The sequence below is a fragment of the Cryptomeria japonica genome, chromosome 2 (genome assembly GCF_030272615.1).
Source record: "Cryptomeria japonica chromosome 2, Sugi_1.0, whole genome shotgun sequence".
Classification (NCBI taxonomy): Eukaryota; Viridiplantae; Streptophyta; class Pinopsida; order Cupressales; family Cupressaceae; genus Cryptomeria; species Cryptomeria japonica.
Window position 1 is genome coordinate 460,471,318 of NC_081406.1, and position 13,925 is coordinate 460,485,242.

General features: G+C 33.9%; 1 pseudogene; it reads left to right on the forward strand.

The window, feature by feature from the left end:
• Positions 1-1,153: 1,153 nt before the first annotated feature.
• LOC131058062 (ATPase family AAA domain-containing protein At1g05910-like) overlaps positions 1,154-13,925 on the forward strand; it is a 115,117-nt pseudogene continuing 102,345 nt past the window's right edge.

Here is a 13,925-nt window from a genome sequence, read left to right on the forward strand (position 1 = left end):
TAAATAATTATAGCGAAATGTAATGGAGAAAGGTTCCTAGTGTTGGAAACCTTGCTCTGATACCAAAATGTCATGCCCAAACTTTTGGGCACAAACGGAATAAATTTATTTTTATTTTATTTTTTAAAAATACTTAACCTAATACAACTAACCTAATTAAGATAATGCAAAACTAGTTTAGTCTTAACTATGTTTTGAGTGATTTCAATAACTATACCAATTTGGCGAAAAACCATCTAAGAAAGCAGGGTTATAATTCTTCAACCGAATTAATATTATCTTCCATTAATAAATAATTAAACTCACTTAGCAAATAATCTCAACATTAATTGATAGGGAATATTAATAATTCTCATGTAGTCCTTTATTTGCCTAGGGTCTAAATTAATTTGCCCTAGCTCTTAGATTAAATAAACCTATTAAATAAAATTTCCATAAATTTAAATACCTTATAATTTAAAATTTAAAAGGGGCCAACTTGACCCTACATATATCATTTTATTTCCCCCAAGGATTTATCCTCCTAAAGAGTTTTAAAATCTTCTTATTAAAATGCTTCTACATTCATATAATAATTAAAAGTGCATTAATCAATTTACAAATAACTTTTTGATTCCATATAAATATAGAATTTAATTACATATATATATATGTGTGTGTGTGTGTGTGTGTGTGTGTGTGTGTGTGTGTGTGTGTAGATAAGACACACACACACACACACACACACACACATATATATATATAAACAAGTGTGAGGGAATGTAAAAATATATTCACACACACACACACACACACACACACACACACACACTTATATATATATATACAAGGATTAATGGAGCTCTTTTTCTTTATTTACTTTTAAAAGAACCCAAGAGGGTTCATGAGCTAACCCTATTCTCTTTCCTTTTTATTTTTTTATTTTTACCTCACATATTCTTTTCTTTTATTCCTATTTGTATTTTTCCCTAACCCAAAATTAGGGTTAGGGCATGTGTGTGATATTCTTATTTTGTGTGTGCTTTGTGTGAGTGAAATTTCTTTTTTTTCTTTTGGTGTGTGTTTGTGCAGGTGTGGGAGCGGCGGCCTGGGTTCCATTTCTTGGCGGAGCTGAAGGGGTGGGGTGGAGGGAACTGAGCGATGAGTATGGTGAATGGTAGGCAGAGGGAGCATTGTGCAAAGGGTGTCGAGCGGAGGTATTCCTGGATGCCACTGTGTTTCCCCACAGTGGCGGGCCGAGCACCGCCCACTGTGGGTAAACACAGTGTCGGCCGGGTGCCTTACCACTGTGGTTGCCCACAGTGGCGGTCCCCGTGCCGTCCACTATGGGAAACCACAGTGGTGGCCCAAGCCACGCCGGCCACTATGTACTTACACAGTGGTTCGGCCCTCCCGGAAAACCCCTTTTTCTTGCAAATTTTTTTTTATAAGTTTTTTTTTTTATTGTTAAAATTTCTATTTCTTTAAAATGTATTTATATATATATATATATATATATATATATATATATATATATATATATATATATATATATATATATATATATATATATATATATATATATATATATATATATATAAAAGTATATTTATATATATATTTTTGAAATATGTAGACTTCAGAATAAGACATTTAAATGAATAAAAGGTATTTATCAATATATATATATATTGCTCTTTCTTTTTATAATTCATTTAGGCATTCTTATGAGTTTTCTTTTTAACTTTAAAATACATACAGAGATTTTTCTAATATTACTTGTAGTATGTTAAAGGGGAAATATCCTCTTTTTTTTATAAGGCTAGAAAATATATGTTTTATATTCATTATTTTTTTATTTTTTTTTCTGTTTTAAGTATTCTGAAACTAATATCTACATTGCATTCTAATAGCAAGCTTAAATATAATCTTTTCTGGTAAACAAAATAAAAGTAGAATTATATGCTAATCCCTCTTTTTTTTTATAAAATAAGCTACTACTATAGGATTTATTTTCTGCATTAAATGAAAGAATAAATGATAGATTTAATTTAATTGCAGCAGCATAAATAAAACCAAAATCTAATGTATGAGCTTTCATATACCATTTCTATCTTGCATAAGGAATAAAATGAGCTTTTATTTGCAGAATAAATATAAATGCAACAACTTTATTTTTTTTTTGTAAATGAGGATTTTAAACAACTCATATATTTCATCTTCCTTTTGCAAAACTTAACCAAATAGAAGAAATACATTTCTTTAAGCAAATTAAAATACAAGGTAAATATTATTACAAATGGGTTTGAAACCCCAACTAGAACTTTCCCTTCCATAGGACTATGAATAAATACATGCACTTTTTTTCTTTTGGAAAAATCAATACAGCAATGGCTCTTTTATTTTGCTACAAATAAATACTTTTTTTTTTATTTAAACTTTTCTACAACTTAAAACAGCAACAAATCTCTTCATCTTTTCTTCCCATCCCATGCAACCTGAAATAAAAACACAACTTGACCATGGAGAGCTCACCTCCCAACCTAGGCTTACTAGAAGCCACCCCTGAGCTTGGAGAACCAAGCACTAGACGGGTCACAACCAAACAAACAACACAACAAACAAAGGGCAAACACTCAACATGCATTTTCCCATGGCAAGCTACACTCTCACCACAACTTGTGGTGAAATTTCCATGGGTGGAAGTGGACCAAATACCATTGGGGAGATTGCAAGCATAATACAACTCAAGCCACCTCATGGCAAAACAAAATACAACAAATTCATCTCCACTCCCTTATACCCCCCAAAGGCATAAAAGCCATATTTTCTCCCCTTATGACCCCCAAATGCATACACAAGGCTATGCAACAAGGGTCACAAAGGACATCCTTGAGATAACTCTCCATAAGGAGAGCCTCTCATCCAAGGTTGTCATACTTCTTCCACCCCAAGACCATCCTACTCTCCCAAGAGTAGGAGGCCTTGGACACTCCCAAAACAAGAACACATAAACAAAGAACAAGGAAAGGAAAAATTTACACTTTTCTCCTACAAAACAATTTACATATACACATCTCCTCATACAAGCATTCCTTTCTTTCAAAACAACATAAACAACATAATTAAAAGGAAGTAAAACCAACCTTAATCTGCCAATAGGTATGTTAGACTTAGTTGGGGATGAGAAACCCAAATCCACACAAACTCTTCACCAACACTTCCACAAGAATTCTATCCTACAACTCTTTTAAAAAAAAAATGCATAATCTCCAACAATGGAGAGTGGGTGATTACTCACTAAGTCCCTAATCCTTGCCTAAGAAGGCCTCTCTCACACTTCGCAACCCCTTGGGTAAGGTGAGAGTTCCCATTGGTTTCTCTTCCCAACCTCTTACATGTTGCTAAAACTGGAAAGGGAAAAGGTGAGAGAGGATGGGGAAGAGAGTTTGACAACAAAAGGGAAGGTTGTCTATCCTAGGAGGAACCTTCTAAGTTGAATTTTCGCTCACCTTGGGAAAACCACTTTTTGAGGTGACTAAACAGTCACATGGGAGTAGTAACATGTTTAAAAATACCCCTAACCCATAGGTCTACCCTTTGGACCTTTGGAAAAGCCCTAAAACTGACCCTAAGAGTCCATTTGACCCCTTAGAAACCCAACTGAAGTTAACCTACGGGTCAAACCTAAGTTGACCACTCCTAAGACTCCCTACCCAAGGCAAATTTGGGACCACACTCTTGTGTTTGAATGGCTTTGGTAGAAACAAAACTCCCTCCAAGAGACAAGTCAAAATCAATGACACTAATCAGCACATGTGTCAAGTGACACAATAAAATACAATATAAAAATCACACATGGAATTTGTCTCTTATAGGTTTACACAAATAAATAAAATCAAATTAACACACATGCATCATTTACTTTCACAAATAAAATACAATACATATGGGGTGTTGTCTCTCCAAATAGACAACCCCTGGCTTAACAAATGTACATTGGTCTAGGTTTGGTTCTCCATATTATTTCCATGGTCAGATGGATAATTTTCCTGCACATCTCAATTAACACATTAGTAATTCCAAATAATCACAATTATATATATAATTAAACACATGGATTTCATTGCACATCTAACACTCATACATTTGACAATAATAATTCAATATCCCATTCATTTAAATTTGATTCCACATAAGCAATTATCATACTCCTCAAAATTGAACCATTCATATAATAAGCATCCTATTTCTATCATCAAAATGAAGTCCTGCAAATCTAATTATGACGTACATCATTTCAAAATAATTCTATTCTAGCAACATATAAAGTTTCATAATCATAATGTATAAAATGAAGCATCAATATACGTCAATGTGATCCAAATCATGGAATCATATAGGTTCTAAATCCATAATGCATAAAATAAAGCATCCATAATAGTCTCAATATGAAAATAACAGAAAATGTTAGGATGAGTTGGGGTAGGGCCTCACATAGTTCGTAGCAGCAGCAACATACTTAGCTTCAGTAGTAGATAAAGAAGTACTTGATTATTTCTTGCTAATCCATGAAACCAACTTCTTTCCAAGAAAGAAAGCTCCACCAGATGTACTTTTTTGGTCATCAACATCTCCAGCCCAATCAACATTGGTATATGCACATAAAGTAAAGTCATCATCCTTAGGGTACCACAAACCATATTCTGATGTACCTTGTAAGTATCTAAAAATCCTTTTCACCTCACTCTCATGATTTTCTCTAGGATCACTCTGAAATCTTGATATAATACAAATAACATTCATTATGTCAGGCCTAGTCTGAGTCAAATAAAGAAGACCTCCAATCATAGATTTGTATCTTGCAGCATTTACTAGTGCAGAAACATCTTTCCCTGTCAATTTCTCACTTGTAACCATAGGAGTACTTACCAGTTTAGAATCTCCCATACCAAATTTATTCAATAATTCCCTAACATACTTAGTTTGATAGATGAAAATAACTTTGTCAATCTGAGTAAGTTGCAAACCTAAGAAAAATTTCATTTCCCCAATCATAGACATCTCAAATTCTTTCTTCATATTGTTAGCAAATTCCTTACACAACTTATCTTCACCTCCAAAATAATCTCATCAACAAATAGTTCAATAATCAGTATATCATCATTAGTGATATTATAATATAAATTACTATCAGCATTACCTATAGTAAAACGAAGCTTCAAAAGATATTTATCCAACCTTGCCAAGCTTTGAGTGCCTGTTTTAACCGATATAAAGCGTTTTTTAACTTACAAACCATTTTTGTATCATCTGATAGTGAAAAACCATCAGGTTGCTTAATATAAACTTCCTCATCAAGATCCTCATTAAAAAATTGCACACTTAACATCCATTTGATAAACCTTGTTGTTCTTATGGGAAACATAGGCAAGAAATAATCTTACAACTTCAATCCTAGCTAGAGGTGCAAAATTCTGACCATAATCAATTCCTTCCTTCTAAGAATATCCTTTACAAACCAATCTATTCTTACTCCTTACAACTTGACCATCCTCATTCAATTTATTTCTAAAACCCATTTAGTTCCAATAACATTCTTATTTTTAGGCCGAGGAACTAAAGTCCATGTGTTATTCTTCTCAATCTTATCTAATTCTTCTTTCATGGCTTTTGACCAATATTCATCTTTACATGCCTCAATTACTGATACGGGTTCAACTTGAGAAATTAAACATACTCATTAGTTGCCAATATTCTTCTTGTCATTACTCCATGGCTTTTATCCCCAATAATATGATCGTCTAAATGATTCAATCTCACATACCTAGGAGTATTCTAACTCTCTGTTCCTCTTCCCGGTTCTTCAGTTACTATAGAATTTTTTGATACTGTCGGAGTAACTGGTTCAACACACTATTTTGGTAAAGATGCTAAAAATTTAGATATAATCATTTCCACCATCGGTTCCTTCTCATAAACTCTAATTTGACCTCTATTCATCTCATCCACCTTGACATTAGCACTCTCCACAATTCTCTGAAATCTTTTGTTAAAACATCTATATGCCTTTCTTTCATTATAATAACCAAGAATAATGCCTTCATCACATCTAGGATTAAATTTTCCTATGATATCATCTCTCCTAATATAACATTTACTACCAAATATTGTGAAATACTTAACTGTAGGTGTATTGCCAAACCATAATTCATAAGGTGTCTTACTGGTTTCTCCTTTGATATGTACTTTGTTGAATGTATAAATCATCGTGCTCACAACTTCTCTCCATTAGATATGAGGTAGACTAGCTTTCATCATCATTGTCCTAGCTACATCCAAGATAGTTTCATTCTTTCTTTCCACAACTCCATTTTGCTGAGTTGTCCGGGGAGCAAAAAATTGTCTCCTTATGCCATGCTTCTCACTAAAGTTATTAAACTCACCGGATGTGAATTCTCCACCATGATCTAACATCAAACATTTAATCTTCAATCCTATCTCAGTTTCCACTTTAGCCTTAAAGATTTTAAACTTTTCGAATGCCTCAGATTTCTCCCTTATAAAAGCAACCCACATCATTCTATAATAATCATCAATGATTAGCATGAAATATCTATCACCTTGAAAAATTTTAACTCTAGGAAAGCCACACAAATCAGTATGAATAAGATCAAGAACATCATTAGATTTATCTTGTATACTCCTAAAAGAGGTTCTGACCTATTTACCCATTTGACATTCTATACATACCAGATTATAGGGCTTCACAATCTTAGGTATATCTCTAACTGCCTTAGTAGAACTGTTCTTCACAATGCAATAAAAATTCACATGAAATGGCCTCTTATGCCATAGCCAACTTTCATCAATCTATGCAATCGAACATGTCTTCTCATCGGAATTCAAATGAAATATATTACCTTTTGTCTGTGTGCCTATTGCAATCTCCAAACTAGATATGTTAGTCATTTTTCATTTTCCATCCTTGAACTGTAATTGAAATCCTTTATCCACCAATTTTCCTACACTCAGAATATTATGCCTTAAACCTTCAATTTAATAAAAATTATTAGTATTGTTCTTACCATCTAATGATATAGTTCCTTTTCCTTTGATCATACATGCTTTGTCATTTCCAAATCTAACCAGACCACCATCAAATTCTTGCAAAGATAGAAACTTCCCTTTATCTCCAATTATATGATGTGAACAACCACTATCAATTACCCATTCATCCTTGTCTTCAATTTTAGCAGCAAGTGCCTTCTCTTCTGGTACATTCTCTTCCAATGTCAAAACATCTTCCTTGATAGCCAGGAACACCCATTCCTTTCCATTGCTGAAACTACTAGCAAAATCTTTTGTCGGTTCATCATCAGAATCGAAAATGCCTTCCTCATCCACTATGTAGCATGATTTGTCTCTGTTTTTCTTGTACTTATACTTGTTCTGATATCCAGGGTTAGGCTTAAAAGATCTTCTAACTCTTTCTTCAAATCTTGAATTCCTTTTAGGACATCTAGATGCAAAATGACCTATCTTATTACATGCAAAACATTTAAAAGGTTTTTTCCTTCATACTTACTTCCTATCGGTCCTTTAGGTACCCTTCTAGAAAATATGGCTTCAATTTTGTCAAACTCTTCATCTTCTCTCTTCATATCATTTAATTCTTTTGCATACGAAGCTTTCCAATCTTGCTTGTTGGTTGATGATGTAGATGCATGAAAAGAAGGTTTAGACTTCATAGCTCCAGAAGGTCCAAATTATTCAAGCTCAAAAGTAGATAATTTCCCAACCAAAGTATCTCTATTGACAGATGTATTAGCCATTGTCCTCAACTCATTAATTACAGTAGCCTTCATCTTGTAAGTCGGTGGTAGGGCTCTCAGAACTTTAGAAACAATTTCATCTTCACTCAAAGTTCCACCACAACATTGAATTCCCATAACAATCTCATTTACCCTTTCCTTGAAGGCAGTAATATTTTCATCTTCTTCCATCTTTAGGTTCTCATATCTCACCAAGTAACCATCAAGTTTTACAATTTTAACATAAGAGTCTCCAACTTATCCCATATATCCCTTCTAGATGATTTTTTAGTTAATCCCATTATTTGTTGATCAAAAAGTGCACACAAGAGGGATTTTGTTGCTCTACAATCATTCTCAAGCTCCTTATCCAAGTTTTCCAGAGGAGGATTTCTAGATGCCAGATTATCAGGTGTAACACCATTTGGCGTGATCTCCCAAATATCCTTACAAAGACATCTCAGATGAGTCTCCATCTGAATCTTCCATACTGTGTAATTATTTCCATCAAGCCTAGGAATATCTCTCTGGAAGATAGCTCCAGATGAACTGGATGAACTTGAACTGTTAGCCGCCATAGGATCTTCCTCAAGCGGTTAAGCTTTCTGTAGAGAGGAGAAAAGCTCTGACACCAATTGTTAGATAGCTCAAATAATCGGAAAACAACCTAGAGGGGGTTGAATCAGTTGTCATAAATTACCAAAACATTTAGCAATTAAATCTTTAATACCGAAATGCTTAAGAAAAATACCAGAATATCAGTTAAACCAGTTAAGCATAAACAATAATAAGAGAATAGATACCATCCACATGACACCAAGATTTATATGTGGAAAACCTGATAAAGACAAAAACCATGGTGGGAATCCTACCCATAGTCAGATAATACTTCTACAATAAGTATGTGAATTACAATTGAGGGGCCTACACTTGTAGGAATACCAACAACCTAGAGTGCACTACTCATCACAAAAGGAGTCTCACTGACTACATAGAAATCCAAACTATAATCCAAAATAATGAATGAACTGCAATGATATCATCTCCTATGCCTAAGTATAGTTCCGGTTAAGCTCAATACCAGAGGACTAAATCCTCTTACATAAACCCAACTTGATCTCCAATAATCAACCAAATCCTTTGCCTGAATGATATTACATTATTCACATAGATAATCTCCTAATCCCATTCCCATATGATGTGATCTAAAATGATATCTTACATCATATATATACAAACCCTTGACCATAAACAATTAGGTCGGCCACCAGACAATAAACCAATTACATAATTACAACACATGTCGGCCTTAGACCAAACAAATAATATCGAACACAAAAGACATCTTGAAAATACATCAAGAGGTCCAATCCACATGTTACATTAAGCCAGTCCATAACCTAGATCAACTAGGACCCAATATAGGTCCACATGCTAAAGAAATGATCTCCATCCACCAAGTCTCAAACATGATCACCATCAACATCCTTAATCCATACCAAAGGCTACACCAACACCACTTATGCATATCATCAAAGATCTTCATTATAAGATTTGTCGGTGAAACCCTCACCAAAACAACATATCAAAATTTTGGGCAAATAGGATAGCATCTGATCACCAGACCAAAACTAACTGACTGAATATGAACATGAATATCATGAATAAGCCAATTCCATAACCAAACCATACCAGATCCAAACCAACGAGAAACTACTCAACCTACTGGGACCAAAAGGGTGTCAATAAAGCATCCAAAACAACTAGTGTTGACATCAATGAGAAAACATCAATGCAGCACATAATCAATTCCTCTAAATGGCCAACAAATTCCTCAACCGAGGTTTGACTAAGGCAAACCCCTATCCACAACCCTTCTTCCCTTCTTTTCTATGTGCAAGTTGTTAGGTCTGGGAGGCAACTAAGAGGGGGGGGGTGAATCAGTTGTCAAATAAATTCAAACCAAAGCAACTTAACCAAACTTAATGCTTAATACCAATAAACCAAACTTAATGCCGGTAGACTATTTATCAGTTAATTGCAGTACCGGTAAATATTAATGCATGAAATAGAAAGACAATATCATCCACAAAACATAACACCAATATTTGTACGTGGAAAACTTATAAGGGGAAAAACCATGGTGGGAAACATTACCCACAATCAGATGATACTACTGCAGATAGTATGTGTATACAATAGGGGGTCTGCACATGCAGAAAGGCCAACCGCCTAGAGCTCACTACTCAAACACAAATGCGAGTCACACTAACTACAATTGGATGGTTAAATCCAATAATGATGTACTACTTAAAATAGTATCTTCATATGCTGGATTCAGTATCGGTGTAGTTTTGATATGTGTTCACAAAAACCTTCCTTCAACCTTCAAATGATGTTTGCATGTATTGCTCTGCTTATTCTCGCATATACCTTAATACAAATATTTTTCCCAATTGCATATCGATCTTACAAATAAGATCTTACATATATATCAAAACCTAGGACCAAAATGTATAGGTTGGCTTTACAAAAGTTATTACAATAAAACAATTTATGATTAAATCAATAACCAATGCAATATCCGATTCAACATGTCGGCTTAATGCATTTACAACAATAATAAATCATCTCCATAGCATACCGTGCTGATCTGGAATAGATAGGCCTGCTGGTGTTTATCCTTGACCTATTTGCCGGTAACAACAAATATGGAAACACGAATATACCAATGAATAAATATCCAAGACAAACTATCCAAACGATGTCCTTGATATAACCAAGTGTTTTCCATATCATTTCAAGTGTCGGTGAATAATATATCCTGCTGGTGAATAAGATACCAATGACTGTGCATAAAGTCACTTGCTTGTCGGTGAACGTTGCCAAATCTCCAAGTGCCAGTAGGCTTGACCAGAGTTGATAGGTGTTCACATCAATGACAAAACCATATCAACATATCCAAAATACCAACAATCTCCCCCTTTGGCATTGATGGCAACACGGGATGGAAAAACCGTCAAAGTGCCAAAACATAAATGCCAAAAAAAACAACATAACCAGAGATCAAAATTCAGAGAGTAATCAATCTCTCCCAAAATAAAAATCTCTCCCCAAGAGATAAAGTCTCTGCCCCTAGGAGTGACATGTGATTTTCCATATCAATCTCTCCCCCTTTGACATCAAATTCCAAAGCAATACAAAAACTAGGTTCAAATACAAAATACCAACTTATTTAGTATACCAACTACTCCCCCTGAGAAGTAGCTCTCCTCATCAAAACCGGAGTACAAGATTTCTCTGTTAGTTCTGTTGGTTGATGACAAACATCAACTGTCTAAGTTTCTACCGGTGGGGGTATGACCCCAAGCTATTCTCTAAGATATTCAAAAGTCTCCTTAGGCAAAAACTTAGTGAAAATATCTGTAATCTACTCTTTAGTATTCACATAAACCAGTTTTACTTCTTTTGCTTCAACATTCTCTTTTAGAAAATTTAGTTTGATATAGACATGTTTAGGTTTAGAATGTAGTACTGGATTCTTAGATATATCAATTGTTGTTGTATTATCAAAATAGATAGTTATAGGTTCTTTGCATTTTACCTTTATGTCCTTCAACATTTGCTTAAACCATAATACCTGTGTACAGTTAGTTGCTGCTGCAACATATTCTGATTCTACTGTTGATAAAGATGTGCAACTTTGTTTCTTACTAACCAAGAAATTAATATACTTCCAAGAAAAAATGCTCTGCCGGTGGTGCTTTTTCTGTCATCTACATCTCCTGCCCAATTTGCATCTGTGTATGCACATAATTCAAAGTTTTCACCTCTAGGATACCATAGGCAAATATTTGTAGTGCCTTGTAAGTACCAGAAAATCCTTTTTACTGCTGATTCATGATTTTCTTTGGGATTACTCTGAAATCTTGAAACAATACATACTGCATTCATAATATCAGGTCTTGTTTGTGTTAAATACAATAGACCTCCTATCATAGATTTGTACCTAGTTAGATTAATAGGTGTAGATTCATCCCTTAGTGATAATTTATCAGTTGTAGTCATAGTTGTGGTTATCGGTTTACAGTTTTCTCTCCCAAATTTCTTTAGTAACTCCTTTAAGTACTTAGATTGACTCAAGAATATACCTTAATCAGTCTGTGAAATCTGTAATCCTAAAAAGAATTTTATCTCTCCAATCATAGACATTTCAAATTCTTGCTGAATTTCAATAGAAAAGTCTTTACACAAACCATCTTCTCCTCCAAAGATTATATCATCAACAAAAAACTTCTATAACCAAGATGTCATCATTAGTCACTTTATAGTATAAGTTGCTATCAACATTACCTTTAGAAAAACCAATCTTCAAAATATATTTATCCAATCTAGCATACCAAGCTCTTGGAGCTTGCTTCAACCCATACAAAGCTTTCCTTAACGTGCAAACCATATCTTTGTTATCTGTCAAGGAAAATCCATTAGGTTTCTCAATGTAAACTTCTTCTTCAAGATCTCCATTAAGAAATGTACATTTAATATCCATTTGATATACTTTGTATTTCTTGTGTGCTACAAAAGCCAAGAATAATCTGAGTACCTCAATTTTGGCTACTGGTGCAAAGCTTTCATTGTAATCAATTCCTTCTTTCTGTGAATATCCCTTACATACTAGTTTTTCTTTATTTCTGATTACCTTACCATATTCATTACGTTTGTTTCTGAATACCCATTTTGTTCCAATTACATTTTTGTCTTTAGGTCGGGGAACTAATGTCCATGTGTTATTCTTCTCAATTTGTTTTAGTTCTTCTTCCATAGCTTTAATACAGTGTTTATCTTCACATCCCTCATTAATTGATACTAGTTCAATTTGAGAAATAAGACATACCTCTTCATTTGCTAGTCTTCCTCTTGTCATAACTCCTTGATACTTGTTCCCAATTATTTGATCTTCAAAATGATTCAACCTTACATATTGGGGGTGTCTTTGTTTGTTGTTGTTCTTCAGTTATAGTGGAATTTTCAGATGATACCGGTGTAACTGGATCTTCATTCTGTACTGGTGTGTGTTCATTTCTCAGTATCTATGTTGCCGGTTTAGAGTCCATATACCTTGAAGTTCCTCTAAATTGTTCATCAATTTTCACATTTGTAATCTCAACATTTTTCTGTAACTAAGAAATATTCCTTCATCACTTCTAGGATCAAATTTTTCAATATACTCATCTATTCAATATAGCATTTAATTCCAAATATTCTAAAATATTTAAGAGTAGGAGTAATGCTAAACCATAGTTCATCAGGGGTCTTACTAGTTTCACCTTTGATGTGAACTTTGTTGAATGTGTAGACTGATGTGCTTACTGCCTCTCTCCAATATACATGTGGTAGATTTTCTTCTAATAACATACTTCTAGCTGCATCCAAGATAGTTCTATTTTTCCTTTCTACAACTCCATTCTGTTGGGGTGTCTGGGGTGTTGATAATTGTCTTCTGATTCCATTTACTTCACAAAATGTATTAAATTCCTTAGATGTAAATTCACCTCCTTGATCTGATCTCAGACATTTGATTTTCTTACTAGTTTCATTTTCTACCATCACCTTGAATAGCTTGAATTTCCCAAGTGCTTCTGATTTATCTCTGAGAAAAGTAACCCAACACATTCTAGAATAGTCATCAATGATTAGAATGAAATATCTATCACCTTGTAAGATTTTAGTTCTAGCTGGACCACATAAGTCAGTATGAATTAATTCAAGAGCACTATTGGATTTTTTCTGGAATACTTTTAAAAGATGCTCTAACCTGTTTTCCAAATTGAAATTCCTTTCATATCGGATTCTGAGGCTTAACAATTTTAGGTAAGTCTCTAACTGCTTTAGTTGTACTGATTTTCACAATGCAATCAAAATTTACATTACAAAGTCTCTTATGTCATAGCCAACTTTCATCAATATGTGCAATCAAGCATGTTTTTTCATTATTATTCAAATGAAAGATATTACCTCTAGTTTGATTACCGATTGCAATTTCCAAACTAGTTTTGTTCATAATTTTGCATTTCCCATTCTTGAATTGTAACTGAAATCCTTTTTCAACTAATTGACCAACAATCAAAAGCT